Here is a 6,000-nt window from a genome sequence, read left to right on the forward strand (position 1 = left end):
TTTTGCCCCCAAGTCTTTCGCGCTTCCTGGGTGGCAGTTTTAAATAGTTTACCTTCCACCTTTTCCTCCTTTTGTGCTCTTGTTTCTTCCATTTCCTTGCTATCTCCCTCCTCTTCCCTTGGGAATTCTAGAGTGTTGTTGCGGTTTTCTTCGAACATCTTCCTCTCATTCTTCCAGCTTCAACAAATTCAGATAATCCTCTGGCTCCTCTCTTTTCTGCTCTGTTTATTGTGTGTTTGTTGTATCTGCTTAGTGCCCTTGCTATTTTGTTTGGAATTTGTTTATGTGGCCTTTCGATGCTAGGTAGATATGTTAGGGGAGGGGTACCATTCCAGGGTAGGTTTTTAGGTGACTTGTGGGATAGATGTAGCTTTGGCCATGCTTGATCTTAATTGTTGAGTAGGGTAAACATGGTTTCTGGGTTTTATCCGGGCTCCCGACCTCATAGACTAATGGAGTGGTACCCCACTGTAGGTATGCCTCGCGTCGTCTCCCGGACTTCTACCTCTGGCGCAAACTACGACCCCTACGCCTGGGTGACCTCAGACGTAAAGGACTCGCCTAACCAGATGGATTTGGAAGAGCTGACGAAATTCCGGCAAGCCGGGTACTTATGTGGTGGGACAGATGAGGAGACCAACTACGAGACCTTCGTTCCTGCCCCCAACGAGCGGTTGTACGAGATCAACCTCCGTTCTCCCCGGTTCGCCGACTGGATCTGGTTTTACAAGGCCATGTTCACCCAGGTCGGCGTTCGCCTACCCTTCTCTGACTTTCAGATGTCGCTCCTCAATCGGATATCCGTGTCGCCGTCGCAGCTCCATCCGAACAGCTGGGCTTCTATCCGCTGTTTCGAGATGGTTTGTGAATATCTCGAGCTGCCGGCGTCAGTGGATGTCTTCCTCTTTTTCTTCAACCTCACCAACCTCTCTAAACAAGGGAAGGCGAGAAAAGGGTTCCTTTCTTTCCGGTCTGCCCAAGGTTGGAGGATATTTGGTCTGTTCGAGGACTCTTACCATGGGTTCAAAGACAAATTCTTCAAAGTTCACCCTACTAAAGGTCGCCATCCCTTTTGGTTATCGTTAGAGGGGGAGCGCCTCATCCCAACTTATTGGAGTTTTGGGGCGGGGCCTAATTCTTTTATTAAGGTGACGTACAAAGGGATGTCCCCTGTAGATAAGAAAATAGCTGATGTGTTGTTTGCTCTTTTTGGGAAGAATCCCATGAACCCCCATCTCCTCATGGGTGAACGGGAGGCCGCCATGAGCTATATCCGTGAGTCATTTTGTTTTGTGCTTGTACTGTTTGTCATTGCTTGTTTTACTTGATCTAACGACTGATGTGTTTGTCTGTTTGCTGCAGTGGAGATATCTGCCTCAGTAACGGGGCTTGAAAATTTGATGAAGACCTTCTTCGAGGACAGTGATGAAGAGAAGGCCCAAGAGAAAGATGCCGGAAAGTCGGAGGGCCCTTCCGGGGAGAAGGAGGATCAGGCTGTGCCCTCTCCCCAGGATACTGGTATGTCGAAGAAGAACTCGGCAGGGGCGCAGGCTTCCCCCATTCCCGATGAGGTGGTCATTGGTGGGCATTCGTCCTCTACCCATCAGGAAGATGATGATGTGGAACTTATCCACACCCCTAAGAAGCGGAGGGCGTCTGCCAGCCCGGAAGGGACTGTCACCATTATGGAAAGAAATTTTGATGCTACAAAGTTTATTGACTCCCAGCTGATCCCTGGGACGGAGGAGCATTTTCATGGAACCGACCTGGCTGGACAGGCGAGATGGATGTACTGGACTTTGCTCCGGGGGCCGTGATAGCTCAAAAGGCTGAGTTCGAGTTGTCGGGAATGCAGGCTCTCCGGAGGAAACTCGAATCCTCAGGCAAGGCGAACAATGACTTCAAGGTGCAAGTCGAGCTACTCCAGAGTCAGTTGTCCGAGATGGGGGAGAAGCTCAAGGCTTCTGAGGAGAAGGCGTCATCTGCCGTGGAGAAATTGAAGGCTTCTGACGAGACGGTGGCCCGCTTAGCCGAGCAGGAGATGACCCTGGAGAGCCAGCTGAATGCCGCTCAGGGTCGGGTGGCGGTCTTGGAGAAGGAGCGTGACCAAGCCGTTTCGTTGGCTAAAGCCGCTAAAGCCGAGGTTGAGGAGCTCAGGAAGAAGCTTAAAGCGACCAAGGAGCAAGGGAAGAACGCGATCTCCATGACTGAGGACGCTCTGAAGGCCCAGGTGAAGATCGTGGCTGCCGACTTCGACACATCGGCTATTGGGGTCTTCAAAATGATCCAGGACGGCAAGATTGTTGACATGCCTAAAAAGTGATCTCTTGTAACTGGTTTGGTGTGGATTTGTTGAACATTTCGTTGAGTTTATTACTTTTATGCTTAACTGGTCGCTTGATCGACTTACCATTATTATTGTTTATCTTGCTTGGCGTTTAATTTTCGTTATCGTCTTTTCGGGGCGGGCTTATTGCTTGTGCCCGTTTTGCCGTTTGCGTTGGTAATCCGATTAGAACCGTTGTGGTTTTATTTATGAAGCTGCTCGATATGGCTGTGGTTCCGTTGGCTTCCCGGGGTGATCAGTCCCGGGTTGCCGTTTACGAGTACGATCTCGTGAGGTACGCGTTGGAAGATAATAGATGGAAGAATTTGGACAAGTAAGAATTAGTCGTTAGCTAGACAAGTTTATTAACACAATAGGCATTTGATAAAAGTGAATAATTGGGAATTAACATTTGATCAAGGCAAGACTCTACCTAGCTTATTAGGCCACTTGGTCGGTGAGCCCAAGCTACGAATAGAATCTCCTCAGGTTACCTGCGTTCCATGTTCTCGGGATCTCCCTGCCGTCGAGTCTTTCCAGCTTGTAGGCGCCTTTACCGAGCACTTCTTTGATTCTGTAGGGACCTTCCCAATTTGCCGCCAGTTTTCCTTCTCCTGAGGTCGGTAAACCGGCGTCGTTGCATCGTAGGACGAGGTCTCTTTCCTCAAAATCCCTCCTGAGGACTTTAGTGTTGTAGCGCAGAGCTATTCTTTGTTTTAATGCTGTTTCTGACAAGTAGGCCATCTCTCTGGTCTCTTCCACCAGGTCCTTTTCCACCGCTTCGTCTACTCCTGCGAGAAGTAACCGTGGACTCGGTTCGCCAATTTCCACGGGTATCACTGCATCGACCCCGTACGTTAGTCGGAAGGGGGTTTTCCCGGTGGAGCTTTGCTCAGTTGTCCGGTAGGACCAGAGGACCGAAGCGAGCTCGTCGGCCCATGCGCCTTTCTTGCTGTCTAAGCGTTTCTTGAGGCCTAGTAGGATGACTTTGTTTGCGGACTCCACTTGTCCATTTGTCTGGAGATGTTCTACTGAGGAAAACTTTTGTTTTTTGCCCAGGCCGGTGAGGAATTCCGTGAACTTCTTATCAGTGAACTGCGTCCCATTGTCCGAAATGATGACCTCCGGGATACCGAAACGGGTTATCACTTGTCTCCACATGAACTTCCTGCAATTGGATAAGGATATGCTGGCTAGTGGTTCAGCCTCTATCCATTTGGTGTAGTAGTCGATGGCGACTATGAGATATTTAACTTGTCCTGGGCCAACTGGGAAAGGTCCTAAGAGGTCGACTCCCCATTGAGCGAAAGGTCGTGTAGACGTCAGTAAACTCAGCTCGGAAGCCGGCGCTTTGTGGAAGTTGGCGTTTTCTTGACACTTTACGCATTTCCTAACAAATTCTTTGGAGTCTCTCATCATTGATGGCCAGTAATATCCAGCTCGGATGAGCTTCCTTGCTAGGGCTTTGCCCCCGATGTGGTGGCCGCAGCATCCCTCGTGGACTTCTCTAAGTACATAGTCCGTCTGGTCGGGATGTAAGCACTTCAATAGGGGTTGGCTGAGCCCCTTTCTGAACAGTTGCCCTTGTATGATTGCGTATCTGGCTGCCTCCCTTCTCAACGTTTTGGTTGCTTTCTCATCGTCAGGTAACTTGCCGTGTTCCAGGAAGTTTGTGATGAGGTCCAACCAGGAGGGGCTTGACTCCGTCAAATGGAGGGCAACCGTTGGTTCCTTCACCATGCCCTGGATGAGAGACCGGTTGTCCGTTCCTGGCTTCGTGCTCGCTAGTTTAGATAGGAGGTCTGCCCGTGTGTTCCTTTCTCTTGGGACGTGTTGGACTGTGACCTCTTGGAACTGCCTTGTCAATTCTCTAACCTTTTCCAAATATTTTTGTAGGAGGTGGTCCCTGGCTTGATAGCTTCCGTTTACTTGCGAGGCGACAACTTGTGAGTCGCTGCATACTTCCAGCCTTGTTGCCCCGACTTCCCGAGCTAGTGTTAGTCCACCTAAGAGGGCTTTATATTCCGCTTGATTGTTCGACACGGGGAATTCGAACTTGGTCGATTGCTCGTAAATGACTCCCTCCGGGCTCTCTAAGATGACCCCGGCTCCCCCGGACGTTTGGTTGGAGGCACCGTCTACGTGGAGCCTCCACCGTGTGCCCGTTTCCTCGGGGGATCACCCGTTACCTCTACCAAGAAATCTGCCATCGCCTGCGCCTTGATCGCATGTCGGGGCTCATATTGGAAGTCATATTGGGAGAGCTCAATGGCCCAAGTCATCATCCTCCCAGCCAAATCAGGTTTTTGGAGTACTTGGCGAATTGCTTGGTCCGTCCTCACGACTACACGGTGTCCCTGGAAGTATTGTCTCAACCTACGGGAGGAGGTCAGGAGTGTGAGCACCAGTTTTTCCAATTTGCTATACCTCAGCTCTGCTCCTTGTAGAGCCCTGCTTACGAAGTAAATCGGTTGCTGAGATTTCCCTTCTTCTCGTACGAGCACTGCTGTAAGCGCTTCCTCTGTTACTGCTAAGTAGAGATAGAGTGGTTCTCCGGCCTTGGGCTTCCCGAGCACTGGGGGTGTCACCAGGATTGCCTTGAAGTGGTTGAATGCTTCCTCACACGCTGGGGTCCATTCAAATGCTATCCCCTTTTTCATCAGGTTAAAGAAGGGTAAGGCTTTTGCTGCCGATGCGCCGAGGAAGCGGGATAATACCGTTAGCCTTCCCGCCAAACGTTGGACGTCTTTGATACAACCCGGGCTCTTCATCTGAAGAATCGCTTGACACTTCTCTGGGTTGGCCTCTACTCCCCTTTGGGTGATCATGAATCCCAAGAACTTCCCGGCCTCCATGGCAAAGGCGCATTTGAACGGGTTGAGCCTCATGCCGTGTTGTCAGAGGGCCGCGAATACGCCCCCCAGGTCGCCTAGGAGATCGTCGGGCTGTGTGGTTTTTGCAAGGATGTCGTCCACGTAGACTTCTACTGTCTTGCCTATGAGCTCACTGAATATCTTGTTCATCAGTCTCTGGTATGTGGCGCCGGCATTTTCCAAACCAAATGACATCACCTTGTAGCAATAGATCCCTCCTGGCGTTATGAACGCTGTTTTGTCCTCGTCGGGTCGATGCATAGGTATCTGATTGTACCCGGAGTAGGCGTCCATGAAGCTCAGATAACGGTACCCTGCCGCCGCATCGACGAGTGCGTCAATGTTGGGGAGGGGATAGCAGTCTTTGGGACATGCCTTGTTGAGGTCGGAATAGTCTACACACATTCTCCACCTCCCATTGTGCTTTTTTACCAAGACCACGTTCGACAGCCACATCGAGTAATCCAGCTCTCGGATGAACCCTGCTTCAAGGAGGCTAGCCGTCTGCCTGGCCACCTCCTCTGCCCTTTCCTGTGACATCTTCCTCCTCCTCTGGGCCACTGATTTAGCTTCCGGCTTGACGACCAGATGATGTGACATGAGTTGGGGATCTATCCCTGGCATGTCGGCTGGCGTCCACGCGAAGAGGTCGGCATTGGCTCTGATCATCTCCATCAAAGGTTCCTTTAATTCATGGGGGAGGTTTCTGTTTATGAACGTGAACCTCTCCTCCCCGTCACCGACCCTAAATTTTTCCAAGTCCCCTTCTGGCTCAGGCCTGGGCTTGTCACCTATTCTGGC

Source organism: Arachis hypogaea, chromosome 17 (assembly GCF_003086295.3).
Source record: "Arachis hypogaea cultivar Tifrunner chromosome 17, arahy.Tifrunner.gnm2.J5K5, whole genome shotgun sequence".
Classification (NCBI taxonomy): Eukaryota; Viridiplantae; Streptophyta; class Magnoliopsida; order Fabales; family Fabaceae; genus Arachis; species Arachis hypogaea.